Source organism: Mobula hypostoma, chromosome 3 (assembly GCF_963921235.1).
Source record: "Mobula hypostoma chromosome 3, sMobHyp1.1, whole genome shotgun sequence".
Classification (NCBI taxonomy): domain Eukaryota; kingdom Metazoa; phylum Chordata; class Chondrichthyes; order Myliobatiformes; family Myliobatidae; genus Mobula; species Mobula hypostoma.
The window spans coordinates 963,399-982,625 of record NC_086099.1 but is presented as its reverse complement, the minus strand read 5'-3'; positions in this window follow the sequence as shown (position 1 = coordinate 982,625).

The window sequence follows — 19,227 nt, the reverse complement described above, 5'->3', positions numbered from 1 at the left end:
AGACTGGGTTTTGAGCAATGAGGAAGGGTTAATTAGCAATCCTGTCGTGAGAGGCCCGTTGGGTAAGAGTGACCATAATATGGTAGAATTCTTCATTAAGATGAGAGTGACATAGTTAATTCAGAAACAAAGGTTCTGAACTTAAAGAAGGGTAACTTTGAAGGTATGACACGTAAATTAGCTAAGATAGACTGGCAAATGACACTTAAATGGTTGACGGTGGATATGAAATGGCAAGCATTTAAATATCGCATGAATGAACTACAACAATTGTTCATCCCAGTTTGGCAAAAGAATAAATCAAGGAAGCTAGTGCACCCGTGGCTGACAAGGGAAATTAGGGATAGTATCAATTCCATAGAAGAAGCATACAAATTAGCCAGAAAAAGTGGCTCACCTGAGGACTGGGAGAAATTCAGAATCTAGCAGAGGGGGACAAAGGGCTTAATTAGGAAGCGGAAAAAAGATTATGACAGAAAACTGGCAGGGAACATAAAAACTGGCTGTAAAAGGTTTTATAGATATGTGAAAAGAAAAAGATTGATTAAGACAAATGTAGGTCCCCTGCAGACAGAAACAGGTGAATTGATTATGGGGAGCATGGACATGGCAGACCAATTGAATAGCTACTGTGGTTCTGTCTTCACTAAGGTGGACACAAATAATCTTCCGGAAATAGTAGGGGACAGAGGGTCCAGTGAGATGGAGAAACTGAGGGAAATACGTGTTAGTAGGGAAGTGCTGTTAGGTAAATTGAAGGGATTAAAGACAGATAAATCCCCAGGGCAAGATGGTATGCATCCCAGAGTGCTTAAGGAAGTAGCCCAAGAAATAGTGGATGCATTAGTGATAATTTTTCAAAACTCTTAAGATTCTGCACTAGTTCCTGAGAATTGGAGGGTGGCGAATGTAACCCCACTTTTAAAAAGGGAGAGAGAGAGAAACCAGGGAATTATAGACCGGTTAGCCTAATATCGGTGGTGGGGAAACTGCTGGAGTCAGTTATCAAAGATGCGATAACAGCACATTTGGAAAGCGGTGAAATCATCGGACAAAGTCAGCATGGATTTGTGAAAGGAGAATCATGTCTGACGAATCTCATAGAATTTTTTGAGGATGTAACTAGTAGAGTGGATAGGGGAGAACCAGTGGATGTAGTATATTTGGATTTTCAAAAGGCTTTTGTCAAGGTCCCACACAGGAGATTAGTGTGCAAACTTAAAGCACACGGTATTGGGGGTAAGGTATTGATGTGGATAGAGAATTGCTTGGCAGAAAGGAAGCAAAGAATGGGAATAAACGGGACCTTTTCAGAATGGCAGGCAGTGACTAGTGGGGTACCGCAAGGCTCAGTGCTGGGACCCCAGTTGTTTACAATATATATTAATGACTTGGATGAGGGAATTAAATGTAGAATCTCCAAGTTTGCGGATGACACGAAGCTGGGCGGCAGTGTTAGCTGTGAGGAGGATGCTAAGAGGATGCAAGGTGACTTGGATAGGTTAAGTGCGTGGGCAAATTCATTGCAGATGCAATTTAATGTGGATAAATGTGAAGTAAAATCCTAAAGGGAATGGACAGGCTAGATGCAGGAAGATTGTTCCCGATGTTGGGGAACTCCAGAACGAGGGGTCACAGTTTGAGGATAAAGGGGAATCCTTTTAGGACCAAGATTAGGAAAAACTTCTTCACACAGAGAGTGGTGAATCTGTGGAATTCTCTGCCACAGGAAACCGTTGAGGCCAGTTCATTGGCTATATTTAAGAAGGAGTGAGAGATGTCCCTGGTGGCTAAAGGGATCAGGGGGTATCTCTGCTGCTACCAGGGGGCATAGAGAATACCCCCAGTAGAGTAACTGCTCCCTTCCTGTTCCTGGCTTCCACCCATATTGACTCAAAAGAGCATCCTGCTACATTACCCACCTTTTCTGCAGCTGTAATAGTATCCCTGACCAGTAATGCCACCCCTCCTCCCCCTTCCCCCCGCCCCATCCCTTTTAAAGCACTGAAATCCAGGAATATTGAGAATCCATTCATGCCCTGGTGCCAGCCAAGTCTCTGTAATGGCCACTACATCATAATACCATGTATGTATCCAAGCTCTCAGTTCATCACCTTTGTTCCTGATGCTTCTTGCATTGCGGTACACACATTTCAGCCCTTCTACCTTACTGTCTTTACACCGTTTATTTTGCTTCTCTTTCCTCAAAGCCTCTCTATATGTTAGATCTGGCTTTACTACATGGACTTCTTTCACTGCTCTTTCGCTCCGGGTCCCATAATTTAGATAAAATTAGCAAAGCATTTGTCGGATTCCCACAAGGGCGGTCAGTAAGATGAGTTCATGGACTTAACTAGGAAGGGGAAAAAAGATTATGAGAGAAAACTGGCAGAGAACATAAAAACGGACTCTAAAAGCTTTTATAGATATGTAAAAAGGAAAAGACTGATAAAGACAAATGTAGGTCCCCTGCAGACAGAAACAGGTGAATTGATTATGGGGAGCAAGGACATGGCAGACCAATTGAATAATTACTTTGGTTCTGTCTTCACTAAGGAGGACATAAATAATCTTCCAGAAATAGTAAGGGACAGAGGGTCCAGTGAGATGGAGGAACTAAGTGAAATACATGTTAGTCGGGAAGTGGTGTTAGGTAAATTGAAGGGATTGAAGGCAGATAAATCCCCAGGGCCAGATGGTCTGCATCCCAGAGTGCTTAAGGAAGTAGCCCAAGAAATAGTGGATGCATTAGTGATAATTTTTCAAAACTCGTTAGATTCTGGACTAGTTCCTGAGGATTGGAGGGTGGCTAATGTAACCCCACTTTTTAAAAAAGGAGGGAGAGAGAAACCGGGGAATTATAGGCCGGTTAGCCTAACGTCGGTGGTGGGGAAACTGCTGGAGTCAGTTATCAAGGATGTGATAACAGCACATTTGGAAAGCGGTGAAATGATCGGACAAAGTCAGCATGGATTTGTGAAAGGAAAATCATGTCTGACGAATCTCATAGAATTTTCTGAGGATGTAACGAGTAGAGTGGATAGGGGAGAACCAGTGGATGTGGTATATTTGGATTTTCAAAAGGCTTTTGACAAGGTCCCACACAGGAGATTAGTGTGCAAACTTTAAGCACACGGTATTGGGGGTAAGGTATTGGTGTGGGTGGAGAATTGGTTAGCAGACAGGAAGCAAAGAGTGGGAATAAACGGGACCTTTTCAGAATGGCAGGCGGTGACTAGTGGGGTACCGCAAGGCTCAGTGCTGGGACCCCAGTTGTTTACAATATATATTAATGACTTGGATGAGGGAATTAAATGCAGCATCTCCAAGTTTGCGGATGACACGAAGCTGGGTGGCAGTGTTAGCAGTGAGGAGGATGCTAAGAGGATGCAGGGTGACTTGGATAGGTTGGATGAGTGGGCAAACTCATGGCAGATGCAATTTAATGTGGATAAATGTGAAGTTATCCACTTTGGTGGCAAAAATAGGAAAACAGATTATTATCTGAATGGTGGCCGATTAGGAAAAGGGGAGGTGCAACGAGACCTGGGTGTCATTATACACCAGTCATTGAAAGTGGGCATGCAGGTACAGCAGGCGGTGAAAAAGGCGAACGGTATGCTGCATTTATAGCGAGAGGATTCGAGTACAGGAGCAGGGAGGTACTACTGCAGTTGTACAAGGCCTTGGTGAGACCACACCTGGAGTATTGTGTGCACTTTTGGTCTCCTAATCTGAGGAAAGACATCTTTGCCATAGAGGGAGTACAAAGAAGGTTCACCAGATTGATTCCTGGGATGGCAGGTCTTTCATATGAAGAAAGACTGGATGAACTGGGCTTGTACTCGTTGGAATTTAGAAGATTGAGGGAGGATCTGATTGAAACGTATAAGATCCTAAAGGGATTGGACAGGCTAGATGCGGGAAGATTGTTCCCGATGTTGGGGAGGTCCAGAACGAGGGGTCACAGTTTGAGGATAGAGGGGAAGCCTTTTAGGACCGAGATTAGGAAAAACTTCTTCACACAGAGAGTGGTGAATCTGTGGAATTCTCTGCCACAGCAAACTGTTGAGGCCAGTTCATTGGCTATGTTTAAGAGGGAGTTAGATACGGCCCTTGTGGCTACAGGGGTCAGGGGGTATGGAGGGAAGGTGGGTTCTGAGTTGGATGATCAGCCATGATCATAATAAATGGCGGTGCAGGCTCGAAGGGCCGAATGGCCTACTCCTGCACCTATTTTCTATGCTTCTATGTTTCTATGTTAACATTTTGGATGAGGTGGTAAATTGGCATCGATATTGGCTTTGCGGGAAAAGCTAGCAAGTTGTAGAAAATAGTTTGGCCCTCTGACTGGAGATCAGTGACCAGCGCGGTGCAGGGTTCGGTGCCGGGATCCTTGTTACCTATTACCAATATCAACAATCAGGACTTTTTTTCCTTGGTCAATATTTGGTTTTGTTTCATCAACAGGTTATTTGCAATTGCTGTGGTTTGTACTCATTAAATTGGTTACAATAATTCTGGAGTCAGAGGCTTTCTGTCACAAAGTAAAAACAACATGCATTCCTGCGAAATGACAAGTTTTGGAGACGGAACACATGTTGGCTAAACAGTTTGTCGCACAATTGCTTAGAAACCGTCACCACTAGGTAGAGATCATCCTTAATCTTGACATAAATTGTCCAAACTCTCAACCATACAGGTAGGAAACCACAGGGACACAAACGCCAGGACCGCCAGAAGTGGGTTACAAGAGAGAAATGACTTCTTGAACACTGATTCGAAACGCATACCATGGGCTAAATATCAGATGCTGAACTATTATCACTTTAATCCATCAAGAATATTTTATCTTCGTGTGGATATATTTTCAAACGTTTATTCAAACGTCATTCCAAACAGCAGGCCAGGGGTAGTTAATAGATATGAGGGAGGGGACGGTCTTGCTGCTACGTGAGACTCACAGCATACTTTCTGTGTGCAGGCTGCTGCCTTTCTGCAGGCTGGATTGCAATACGCAGATATTCCTCAGAGCAGCGAGCAGCTTCACTGCTGAAGGCAAGTCCAGACAGTTCGACATTCCTCGCTCACCTTCAACCGTAAAACAGCTGGTTCAATATTGTATTTAAATATTTCCTTTACAAAAAAAAATGACCCGCACAAAAAAGCACGAGGATATAAATATAAAGTTCTCAGTGTCTGCAATCTCAATGTCCACTTGTTACAATTGTTATCAGATTTTGCGAGTTTACAGTCTTTTATTTTATATCGAACTCCTCACCTCTGAAGATTTAATATCTATTTTTTGTGATTTAATAAAATAATTCGCACTGCGGCAATCTCAACTGGGACGATACAAACACTAAAATATCATGGTCGTTCTGTTCTTCTGAGTAGTTAGTTACTGTGTGTGTGTGTGTGTGTGTATGTATGCGGGTGTGTGCGTGTGTGTGTGTGTGTGTGTGTGTGTGTTTGTTTGTGTGTGAGTAGCGAGGGAGAGTTGACAGACGACCGTACCCCTTGAAACATTTCGGATATCACTATCACTGCGAAGGGTTCTTCTGCATGTACACAATAGAAACCAAGCGGAGAATATTTATGTTTGAAGGTAACGACGTCGTTTTTCTTTATCCAGTGGTTCATTGGTTAATTGGAACTTTTCAGAGCTCCTTTAACCCATGGACTCTCCTCCCGATCCCCCCAAGAATAGCCGATTCCCGCTGTAAACGCTTTCTGATTTTGGAGAACTGGAGACACACTTAACTCGGATATTCAAGCGGACCGAGTTCAGTGACGTCCTGGGTAGCCGGCGCGCTCTGTCTGCTCGCAGAAAACGGTCTGAGCTGCTACTGCCGAGCTGTTCCGTTATATAGCGTCGGTCACTCACTGCAGATACACAGGTCCGAATGAGCAGTGGGAAATGCAGATGGCCGCAGTTCATGTCCAACCCACCCTCACCGGTACCTGTCCGACAGCGGAAGGAGAGTGTTCTGGAGTAAATGGAGGAAACGCAAACAGGAACATCAAGCAACATACATCAAAGTTGCTGGTGAACGCAGCAGGCCAGGCAGCATCTATAGGAAGAGGCGCAGTCGACGTTTCAGGCCGAGACCCTTCATCAGGACTAACTGAAGGAAGAGCTAGTAAGAGATTTGAAAGTGGGAGGGGGAGGGGGGGATCCAAAATGATAGGATAAGACAGGATGGAGCCAAGAGCTGGATAGATGATTGGCAAAAGGGATATGAGAGGATCATGGGACAGGAGGCCCAGGGAGAAGGAAAAGGGGGAGGGGGAAAAAACCCAGAGGATGGGCAAGGGGTATAGTCAGAGGGACAGAGGGAGAAAAAGGAGAGAGAGAGAAAGAATGTGTGTATATAAATAAATAACGGATGGGGTACGAGGGGGAGGTGGGGCATTAGCAGAAGTTAGAGAAGTCAATGTTCATGCCATCAGGTTTAGGCTATCAAGATGGAATATAAACAACAGGAATTCTGCAGATGCTGGAAATTCAAGCAACATACATCAAAGTTGCTGGTGAACGCAGCAGGCCAGGCAGCATCTATAGGAAGAGGCGCAGTCGACGTTTCAGGCCGAGACCCTTCGTCAGGACTAACTGAAGGAAGAGTGAGTAAGGGATTTGAAAGCTGGAGGGGGAGGGGGAGATGCAAAATGATAGGAGAAGACAGGAACATCAAGCGCTGCGTTAACCTGCCCTCGAGGTCGCAAGTAGGTTCCCTCTGGATTTCATGGGACATAGAACATAGAACATAGAATAGTACAGCACAATACAGGCCCTTCAGCCCACAATGTTGTGCTGACCCTCAAACCTGCCTTCCATATAAGCCCGCAAATTAAATTCGTCCATATACCTGTCTAGTAGACTTATAACATTACTAGTATATCTGCCTCCATCACTGACTCAGGCAGTGCATTCCACACACCAACCACTCTGTGAATAAATAACCTTCCTCTAATATCCCCCTTGAACTTCCCACCCATTACCTTAAAGCCATGTCCTCTTGTATTGAGTAGTGCTGCCCTAGGGAAGAGGCGCTGGCTATCCACTCTATCTATTCCTCTTATTATCTTGTACACCTCTATCAGGTCTCTTCTCATCTTCCTTCTCTCCAATGAGTAAAGACCTAGCTCCCTTACTCTCTGATCATAATGCATACTCTCTAATCCAGGCAGCATCCTGGTAAATCTCCTCTGTACCCTTTCCAATGCTTCCACATCCTTCCTATAGTGAGGCGACCAGAACTGGACACAGGACTCCAAGTGTGGCCTAACCAGAGTTTTATAGAGCTGCATCATTACATCGCGACTCTTAAAATCTATCCCTCGACTTATGAAAGCTAACACCCCATAAGCTTTCTTAACTACCCTATGCACCTGTGAGGCAACTTTGAGGGATCTGAGGACATGTACCCCCAGATCCCTCTGCTCCTCCAGACTAACAAGTATCCTGCCATTTACTTTGTACTCTGCCTTGGAGCTTGTCCTTCCAAAGTGTACCACCTCACACTTCTCCGGGTTGAATCCCATCTGCCACTTCTCAGCCCACGTCTGCATCCTATCAATGTGTCTCTGCAATATTTGACAATCCTCTACACTATCTACACTCCACCAACCGTTGTGTCGTCTGCAAACTTGCCAACCCACCTTCTACCCCCATATCCAGGTCATTTATAAAAATCATGAAAAGTAGAGGTCCCAGAACATAACCTTGTGGGGCACCACTACTAACAATCCTCCAATCTGAATGTATTCCCTCCACCACCACCCTATACCTTTTGCAGACAAGCCAGTTCTGAATCCACCAGGCCAAACTTCCCTGGATCCCATGCCTTCTGACTTTCTGAATAAGTCTACCGTGTGGAACCTTGTCAAATGCCTTACTAAAATCCATATAGATCACATCCTCTCATCTATATGCCTGCTCACCTCCTCACAAAACTCTATCAGGCTTGTTAGACACAATCTACCTTGACAAAGCCATGCTGACTGTCCCTGATCAGACCATAATTCTCTCAATGCCCATAGATCCTATCTCCAAGAATCTTTTCCAACAGCTTTCCCAAACAGACGTAAGACTCACTGGTCTATAATTAACCGGACTATCCCTACTACCTTTTTTGAACAAGTGGACCACATTCGCCTCCCTCCAATAAGAGGAATAGATTGAGTGTATAGCCAGCGCCTCTTCCCCAGGGCACCTCTGCTCAATACAAGAGGACATGGCTTTCAGGTAAGGGGTGGGAAGTTCAAGGGGGATATTAGAGGAAGGTTTTTTACTCAGAGAGTGGTTGGTGCGTGGAATGCACTGCTTGAGTCAGTGGTGGAGGCAGATACACTGGTGAAGTTTAAGAGACTACTAGTGAAGTATATGGAGGAATCTAAGGTGGGGGCTTATATAGGAGGCAGTGTTTGAGGGTCAGCACAACATTGCTGAAGGGCCGAAGGGCCTGTACTGTACTGTACTTTGCTATTCTACGTTCCAAATCCAATCTTCCGGTACCATACCCGTGGATAACGAGGACATAAAGATCCTAGCCAAAGGCTCAGCAATCTCTTCCCTCGACTCGTGGAGCAGCCTGGGGAATATTCCGTCAGGCCCCTGGGATTTATCCGTCCTAATGTATTTTAAGAACTCCAACACCTTCTCTCCCTTAATATCAACGTTGTCCAGAACATTAACCTCACTAATATTGTCCTCATCATCATAAATTTCCAAGTAGATCTGACAATTTCTCTCCTTGCTCTTCCATCACTACCCAAGGGGCAGATGTTCTCTGTTTAATTCAGCGAATCCCTGTTTGCTGATTTGATCCAGCCTGTGTTCTGAAAGGTTCTGGTGTCCACAGAGTGTGCGAACGGGATCCTCGGGATAAGAACGAATTCCAACCGAAACGTGGCCCATTTTTCCCGGTACTGGGAGTCGCTTTTTTGCTGAAATTAAACCAAACACGTTCCACAATTTACCCCACAGCAAATGTGATCAACTTTGTTCACGATTTTTCAAGAGCTTTACTATTCAGGAGAGAGTATTAACATTCCGTTGTTATCACTGACATTAACAGGTTATGGAAATTCCCTCTGGGCAGCTGTTGACACAAGAAGCCCCCTAGGTTGTGGTTAACAGCGGGCTTCAATTCATAAGCAACGTTTGCTGATGCACACTCCACCGGAAAAAAATATGTGGAATTCTCCTCTAAATGTCATCTATTCCATTTTGCAGAAGGTTTCCCGAGGAGGGAGTGATTGGCTGGTTGAAAATGGGCGCCATCAAGGGCAAGTTGTTAAGATGTTAAAAAGGCTCCCAGTGAAAGAGAGATGAATTGACTGAAAATTGTCACTGAAGTGAAAATGGCTGACAGGGCCAAAATGTCCTTCGAGTTGATAATGATAACTTGGGCATGAGTCGGATGCTGTTTAAAAATGGAAGCCGGGGATGGATTGATTTCCCGCCTCACATTAGGAAGGATGTGGAAGCATTGGAAAGGGTACAGAGGAGATTTACCAGGATGCTGCCTGGTTTAGAAAGTATGCATTATGATCAGAGATTAAGGGAGCTGGGGCTTTACTCTTTGCAGAGAAGGAGGATGAGAGGAGACATGATAGAGGTATACAACATATTAAAAGGAATAAATACAATGGATAGCCAGCGCCTCTTCCCCAGGGCACCACTGCTCAATACAAGAGCACATGGTTTTAAGTTAAGGGGTGGGAGTTCAAGGGGGATATTAGAGGAAGATATTTTACTCAGAGAGTGGTTGGTGCGTGGAATACACTGCCTGAGTCAGTGGCGGTGGCCGATACACTAGTGAAATTTAAGAGACTATAGACAGGTATTTGGAGGAATTTCATGTGCGGGGTTATATGAGAGGTAGGGTTTAAGGGTCAGCACAACATTGTGGGCCGATGCGCCTGTACTGTTCTATGTTCTATGTTCTATGCAAATTGATCGCAAAGGTGGGAGTAACAAATGATGAAATTTGTTTTCAGGGATGGAATGTGACCTTATTGAAAATGGTCACCCAGGATGAAATGATGTACTCACAGAAATCGGCGCCAAGGTAGGGGTGACGCAGAACTTAAAATTGATCCTTCACCTTGAGCAAAAGAGGGTATGACACTCTGACTCAAAATGTTTAACCGGGTAAGAGAGAGAGAGAGAGAGACTGATGGCCAACATAAAATGACCGACAGACGCACCTTCTGAAAATGGAGATGGAGGGTCTGAGGCACTGATGTGAACTGACCCCTGTTTTGTGTAAAACTGCTGAAGGGCGGGTTGGAGTTAATGGTCTGTTGCTATTGTGCAGGACGGAAGGAGGGAGAAGCGGACTGTGGTAGTCATAGGGGATTCCATAGACAGGGGAACAGACAGGAGATTCTGTGAGCCTGATAGAGATACCCGCATATTGTGTTACCTCCCAGCTGCCAGGATACGGGATGTCTCGGATCGGGTCCAGAATATTCTGAAGGGAGAGGGCGAGCAGCCGGTTGTCTTGGTAAATGTAGGTACCAATGACATAGGTAGGACAAAAGAGGAGGCCCAGAAGAGAGATTTCCAGGAGTTAGGAAGGAAGCTGAGAAACAGGACTCCAGGGTAGTAATCTCGGGATTGCTACCTGTGCCACGTGCTAGCGAGATCAAGAATAGTAGGATCAGGCAGATGAATGCGTGGCTGAGAGGCTGGCGCATGGGGCAAGGCTTCAGATCCTTCGATCATTGGGACCTCTTCTGGGGGAAGTATGACCTGTTCAAAATGGACAGGTTACACCCAAACCCGAAGGGGACCAATATCCTGGCGGAAAGGTTTAATAAAGCTGTTAGGGAGGGTTTAAACTAATTTGGCAGGGGGATGGGAACCGGAATGTTCGAGCGGAGGAAGGGAAAACAGAAATAAATCTAAGATAGTGAGCAGTATAGATGTCACGAAAGACAGGCAGGTGATGGGGCAAATTTGTAGCTGTTGGGATCAGTTGCAGAGCGATAAAGTTGCAGTGCAATCAAAGGAAAAATACTAAATATTGGTCTTAAGGTGTTATACTTAAATGCATGCAGATTTTGCGAGTTTGCAGTATTTTATTTATATGTCAAACTCCTTACTTCTGAAGTTTTAATATTTTTTTTGTCATTTAATAATATAATTCGCACTGAGGCAATCTCCACTGGGACGGTACAAACACTAAAATATCATGGTGGTTCTGTTCTTCTCAGTAGTTAGTTACTGTGTGTGTGTATGTGAGTGTGTGTGTGTTTGTGTGTGTGTGTGTGCGTGCGTGCGTGTAGCGACGGAGAGTTGAGAGACGACCGTACCTCTTGAAACATTTCGGATATCACTATCGTTGCGAAGGGTTCTTCTGCATGTACACGATAGAAACCAACCGGAGAATATTAATGTTTGAAGGTAACGACGTCGTTTTCCTTTATCCAGTGGTTCATTGGTTAATTGGAACATTTCAGAATTCCTTTAAACCATGGACACTCCTCCCGATCCCCCAAAAAATAGCCGATCCCCGCTGTAAACGCTTTCTGATTTTGGAGAATTGGAGACACAGTTAACTCGGATATTCAAGCGGACCGAGTTCAGTGACGTCCTGAGTAGTCGGCGCGCTCTCTCTGCTCTCAGATAACAGTCTGAGCTCCTACTGCCGAGCCTGTTCCGTTATATCGCGTCGGTCACTCACTGCAGATACACAGGTCCGAATGAGCAGTGGGAAATGCAGATGGCCGCTGTTCACGTCTAACCCACCCTCACTGGGACCTGTCCGACAGAGGAAGGAGAGTGTGCTGGAGTAAATGCAGGAAACGCAAACAGGAACATCAAACGCTGCGTTAACCTTCCCTCGAGGTCGCAAGTAGGTTCCGTGTGGATTTCAAAGAACATAGAACATAGAACATAGAATAATACAGCACAATACAGGCCCTTCGGCCCACAATGTTGTGCCGACCCTCAAACCCTGCCTCCCATAGAACTACCCCCGCACCTTCAATTCCTCCATATACCTGTCTAGTACTTTCTTAAACTCCACTAGTGTATCTGCCTCCACCACTGACTCAGGCAGTGCATTCCACGCACCAACCACTCTCTGAATAAAAAACCTTCCTCTAATTTTATCTCCAACGGCGTTCATAGAGGCGGGACTGCGCAGGCGTGTGACGTCGGGCAGAGCAGCGCGGCAGATTTAAAAGGAACAGATCCTCATAGAACGGGCAGCGTAGTTTGTGGGCGGCGGAGTGAGCCGGGAGCAGAGTGAAGACTTAAGGGCTTCGGCTTAACGGGCTTAGGCGGAAACGGGCGAGGCGAGTAAGGTTTGGTATTCATTTTCTGTTGTTATTTGAGGAGAGGGGCAGTATGAGTGTGAGGGCAGGTTGCTGTTCTCGGTGTCGGATGTAGGAGGCCCTGGAGTCTCCAAGCCTCCCGGACGTCTACATCTGCGCCAAGTGCATCGAGATGCAGCTCCTAAGGGACCGCGTTACGGAACTGGAGCTGCAGCTCGATGACCTTCGTCTGGTCAGGGAGAGTGAGGAGTTGATAGAGAGGAGTTGCAGGCAGGTGGTCACACCGGGGCCACGGGAGACAGACAAGTGGGTCACGGTTAGGAGGGGGAAGGGGAAGAGTCAGGTAATAGAGAGTACCGCGGTGGCTGTGCCCCTTAACAATAGGTACTCCTGTTTGAGTGCTGTTGGGGAGGACAGCTTACCCGGGGGAAGCGACAGTGGCCGTGCCTCCGGCACAGAGTCTGGCCCTGTAGCTCAGAAGGGTAGGGCAAGGAAGAGGAGGGCAGTTGTGATAGGGGACTCGATAGTAAGGGGGTCAGATACGCGATTCTGTGGATGCAGTCCAGAGACTCGGATGGTAGTTTGCCTCCCTGGTGCCAGGGTCCGGGATATTGGTGATCGTGTTCAAGATATCCTGAAGTGGGAGGGTGAGGAGCCAGGTGTCGTGGTACATATAGGTACCAATGACATAGGTAGGAAAAGGGATGAGGTCCTGAAAGGAAAATATAGGGAGCTAGGAAGGGAGTTGAGAAAAAGGACCGCAAAGGTAGTAATCTCGGGATTACTGCCTGTGCCGCGCGACAGTGAGAGTAGGAATGCGATGAGGTGGAGGATAATGCGTGGCTGAGGGATTGGAACAGGGGGCAGGGATTCAAGTTTTTGGATCATTGGGACCTCTTTTGGCGCAGACGTGACCTGTACAAAAAGGACGGGTTACACTTGAATCCTTGGGGGACCAATATCCTGGCAGGGAGATTAGCGAGGGCTACTGAGGTGACTTTAAACTAGAATGGTTGGGGGGTGGGAATCAAATTAAAGAGGCTAGCCGAGAGGAGGTTAGTTCACAACAGGGGGATGGGAACGACTGCAGAGATGCAGAGGGGTGTAAAGTGAGGGTAGAAGCAAAAAGTAGTAAGGAGAAAAGTAAAAGTGACAGGCCGACAAATCCGGGGCAAGCATTAAAAAGGGCGACTTTTCAACATAATTGTATATGTATTCTATATTAATTGTATATTAATTGTATAATTCGTAACAAGGTGGATGAATTGAAAGTGCAGATTTTTATTAATGATTATGATATAGTTGGGATCACAGAGTCATGGCTCCAGGGTGACCAAGGATGGGAGCTCAACGTTCAGGGATATTCAATATTCAGGAGGAATAGACATGAAAGAAAAGGAGGTGGGGTGGCGTTGCTGTTTAAAGCGGAGATTAACGCAATAGAAAGGAAGGACATAAGCCGGGAAGATGTGGAATCGATATGGGTAGAGCTGCGTAACACTAAGGAGCAGAAAACGCTGGTGGGAATTGTGTACAGACCACCTAACAGTAGTAGTGAGATGGTATTAAACAGGAAATTAGAAATGTGTGCAATAAAGGAACAGCAGTTATAATGGGTGACTTCAATCTACATGTAGATTGGGTGAACCAAATTGGTAAAGGTGCTGAGGAAGAGGATTTCTTGGAATGTATGCGGGATGGTTTTTTGAACCAACATGTCGAGGAACCATCTAGAGAGCAGGCTATTCTGGACTGGGTTTTGAGCAATGAGGAAGGGTTAATTAGCAATCGTGTCGTGAGAGGCCCCTTGGGTAAGAGTGACCATAATATGGTGGAATTCTTTATTAAGATGGAGAGTGACATAATTAATTCAGAAACAAAGGTTCTGAACCTAAAGAGGGGTAACTTTGAAGGTATGAGACGTAAATTAGCTAAGCTGACAAGGAAAATTAGGGATAGTATCAATTCCAAAGAAGAAGCATACAAATTAGCCAGAAAAAGTGGCTCACCTGAGGACTGGGAGAAATTCAGAGTTCAGCAGAGGAGGACAAAGGGCTTAATTAGGAAAGGGAAAAAAGATTATGAGAGAAAACTGGCAGGGAACATAAAAACTGACTGTAAAAGCTTTTATAGATATGTGAAATGAAAAGACTGGTAAAGACAAATGTAGGTCCCCTACAGACAGAACAGACAGAAACAGGTGAATTGATTATGGGGAGAAAGGACATGGCAGACCAATTGAATAATTACTTTGGTTCTGTCTTCACTAAGGAGGACATAAATAATCTTCTGGAAATAGTAGGGGACAGAGGGTCCAGTGAGATGGAGGAACTGAGCAAAATACATGTTAGTAGGGAAGTGGTGTTAGGTAAATTGAAGGGATCAAAGGCAGATAAATCCCCAGGGCCAGATGGTCTGCATCCCAGAGTGCTTAAGGAAGTAGCCCAAGAAATAGTGGATGCATTAGTGATAATTTTTCAAAACTCGTTAGATTCTGGACTGGTTCCTGAGGATTGGAGGGTGGCTAATGTAACCCCACTTTTTAAAAAACGAGGGAGAAAGAAGCCGGGGAATTAAAGACCGGTTAGCCTAACGTCGGTGGTGGGGAAACTGCTGGAGTCAGTTATCAAAGATGTGATAACAGCACATTTGGAAAGCGGTGAAATCATCGGACAAAGTCAGCATGGATTTGTGAAAGGAAAATCATGTCTGACGAATCTCATAGAATTTTTTGAGGATGTAACTAGTGGAGTGGATAGGGGAGAACCAGTGGATGTGATATATTTGGATTTTCAAAAGGCTTTTGACAAGGTCCCACATAGGAGATTAGTGTGCAAACTTAAAGCACACGGTATTGGGCGTAAGGTATTGATCTGGATAGAGAATTGGTTAGCAGACAGGAAGCAAAGAGTGAGAATAAACGGGACCTTTTCAGAATGGCAGGCGGTGAAATACTGGGGTACCGCAAGGCTCAGTGCTGGGACCCCAGTTGTTTACAATATATATTCATGACTTGAATGAGGGAATTAAATGCAGCATCTCCAAGTTTGCGGATGACACGAAGCTGGGTGGCAGTGTTATCTGTGAGGACGATGCTAAGAGGATGCAGAGTGACTTGGATATGGCCCTTGTGGCTACGGGGATCAGAGGGTATGGAGGGAAGAATGGGGCAGGGTTCTGATTTGGATGATCAGCCATGATCATAATAAATGGCGGTGCAGGCTCGAATGGCCGAATGGCCTACTCCTGCACCTATTTTATATGTTTCTAGGGTTCTAATATCCCCCTTGAACTTCCCACCCCTTACCTTAAAGCCATGTCCTCTTGTATTGAGCAATGGTGCCATGGGGAAGAGGCGCTGGCTATCCACTCTTATCTATTGCTCTTATATTTTGTACACCTCTATCATGTCTCCTGTCATCCTCCTTCTCTCCGAAGAGTAAAGACCTAGCTCCCTTAATCTCTGATCATAATGCATACTCTCAGAACCAGGCAGCATCCTGGTAAATCTCCTCTGTACCCTTTCCAATGCTTCCACATCCTTCCTATAGTGAGGCGACCAGAACTGGACGCAGTACTCCAAGTGTGGCCTAACCAGAGTTTTATAGAGCTGCATCATTACATCACAACTTATGAAAGTTAACACCCCATAAGCTTTCTTAACTACCCTATCCACCTGTGAGGCAACTTTCAGGGATCTGAGGACATGTACCCCTAGATCCCTCTGCTCCTCCACGTGGTATCCTGCCATTTACTTTGTACTCTGCCTTGGAGCTTGTTCTTCCAAAGTGTACCACCTCACACTTCTCCGGGTTGAACTCCATCTGCCACTTCTCAGCCCACTTCTGCATCCTATCAATGTCTCTCTGCAATCTTTGACAATCCGCTACACTATCTACAACACCACCAACCGTTGCGTCGTGTGCAAGCTTGCCAACCCAGCCTTCCACCCCAACATTCACGTCGTTAATAAAATTCACGAATAGTAGAGGTCTCAGAACAGATCCTTGAGGGACACCACTAGTCACAATCCTCCAGTCTGAATGTACTCCCTGCACCACGATTCTCTGCCTTCTGCAGGAAAGCCAATTCTGAATCCACCTGGCCAAACTTCCCTGGATCCCATGCCTTCTGACTTTCTGAATAAGCCTACCTTGTGGAACCTTGTTAAATGCCTTACTAAAATCCAAATAGATCCCATCCACTGCACTACCCTCATCTATATGCCTCGGCAATTGCTGAAAAAAAAACCCTATCAGGCTTGTTAGACACGATCTTCCCTTGACAAAGCCATGCTGACTGTCCCTGATCAGACCATGATTCTCTAAATGCCCATAGATCCGATCTCTCAGAATCTTTTCAACAGCTTTCCCACCACAGATGTAAGGCTCACTGGTCTATAATTACCCGGAGTATCCCTACTACCTTTTTGAACAAGGGGACAATATTTGCCTCCCTCCAATCCTCCGGTACCATTCCTGTGGACAGCGAGAACGTAAAGATCCTAGCCAGATGCTCAGCAATCTCTTCTCTCGCCTCGTGGAGGAGCCTGGGGAATATTCCGTCAGGGCTCGGGGACTGATCCGTCCTAATGTATTTTAACAACTCCAATACCTCCTCTCCGTTAATATCAACATGCTCCAGAACATCAACCTTACTAAGATTGTCCTCACCATCATCAATTTCCATGTAGATCTCACAATTTTCTTCCTTGCTCTTCCATCACAACCGAAGGGGCGGATGTTGTCAGTTTTGTTGTCTGTTTGCTGATTTGATCCAGCCTGTGTTCTGAAAGGTTCTGGTGTCCACACTGTGTGCGAACGGGATCCTCGGGATAAGAACGAATTTCAGCTGAAACGTGGCTCACCTTTCCCGGTACTGGGAGTCGCTTTTTTGCTGAAATTAGACCAAACACGTTCCATAATTTACCCCACAGTAGATGTGATCAACTTTGGTCAACGATTTTACAAGAGCTTTACGATTCAGGAGAGAGTATTAGCATTCCGTTGTTATCACTGACATTAACAGGTTATTGAAATTCCCTCTGGGCAGCTGTTGACAGAAGAATCCCCCTAGGCTGTGGTTAACAGCGGGCTTCAATTCATAAGCAACGTTTACTAATGCACACCCCACCGGAAAAATATGTGGAATTCTCCTCTAAAAGTCGTCTATTCCATTTCGCAGAAGGTTTCCCGAGGGAGGGAGTGATTGGCTGATTGATAATGGGCTCCATCAAGGGCAAGTACTTAAGATGTTAAAAAGGCTCCCAGTGAAAGACAGATGAATTGACTGAAAATTGTCACTGAAGTGAAAATGGCCGACAGGGAGAAAATGTCGTTCGAGTTGATAATGATCACTTGGGCGTGAGTAGGATGCTGTTTGAAAATGGAAGCCGGGGATGGATAGATTTCCCGCCTCACATTAGGAAGGATGTGGAAGCATTGCAAAGGGTACAGTGGATATTTACCAGGATGCTGCCTGTTTTAGAGAGTATGCATTTTGATCAGTGATTAAGCGAGCTGGGGCTTTACTCTTTGGAGAGGAGGATGAGAGGAGACATGATAGAGGTATACAAGATATACCTCTGCTGTACTAGATTGGGTATTGTGTAATGAACCGGAGGTGATTAGAGAGATTGAGGTGAGGGAACCCTCAGGAGACTGATCATAACATGATTGAGTTCACTGTGAAATCTGAAAAAGAGAAGCCGAAATCCGATGTGTCGGTATTTCAGTGGAGTAAAGGAAATTACTGTGGCATGAGAGAGGAACTGGCCAAAGTTGACTGGAATGGGACACTGGTGGGAATGACGGCAGAGCAGCAGTGGCTGGAGTTCATGCGAGAAGTGAGGAAGGTGCAAGACAGGTATATTCCAAAATAGAAGAAATTTTCGAATGGAAAAAATATGCAACCGTGGCTGACAAGAGAACTCAAAGCCAAAGTTAAAGCAAAGGGGAGGGCATAAAAGGAAGCAAAAATTAGTGGGAAGACAGAGGATTGGGAAGTTTTTAAAAGCTTAAAAAAGGAAACTAAGTAGGTTATTAATAGGGAAAAGATGAACTATGAAAGGCAGCTAGCAAATAATACCAAAGAGCACACTAAAAGCTTTTTCAAGTATATAAAGAGTAAAAGAAGGTGAAAAATAGGACCAATACAAAATAATGCTGGAGAAATTGCATTGGGAGATAAGGAGATGGCGGAGGAACTGAAAAAGTATTTCACATTAGTCTTCACTGAGGAAGACATCAGCGGTATACCGGATACTCAAGGGTGGCAGGGAAGAGAAGTGTGCGCAGTCACAACTACGACAGAGAAAGTACTCAGGAAGATGAACAGTCTAAAGGTAGATAAATCTCCCGGACCAGATGGAATGCACCCTCGTGTTCTGTAGGAAGTAGCTGTGGAGATTGCGGAGGCATTAGAGATGATCTTTCAACAGTCGATATATTCTGGCATGGTTCCGGAGGACTGCAGATTGCAAATATCACTCCGCTATTTAAGAAGGGGACAAGGAAGCAAAAGAAAAATATAGACCTTTCAGCTTGACATTGGCGTTGGGAAGTTGTTGGAGTCGATTGTCAAGGATGAGGTTACGGAGTACCTGGAGGCGTATGACAAGATAGCCAGAACTCGGCTTAGTTTCCTTAAAGGCAAGTCCTGCCTGCCAAACCTATTACATTTTTTTCAGGAAATTACAAGTAAGCTAGACAAAGGAGATACAGTGGATGTTGTATATGTGAATTTTCAAAAGGTCTTTAACAAGGTGCCACACATGAGGCTGCTTAACGAGATAAGAGCCCATGGAATTACGGGAAAGTTACATACGTGGATAGAGCGTTAGCTGATTGGCAGGAAACAGAGAGTGGGAATAAAGGGATCCTATTCTGGTTGGTTGCCGGTTACCAGTGGTGTTCCACAGGGGTCCGTGTTGGGGCC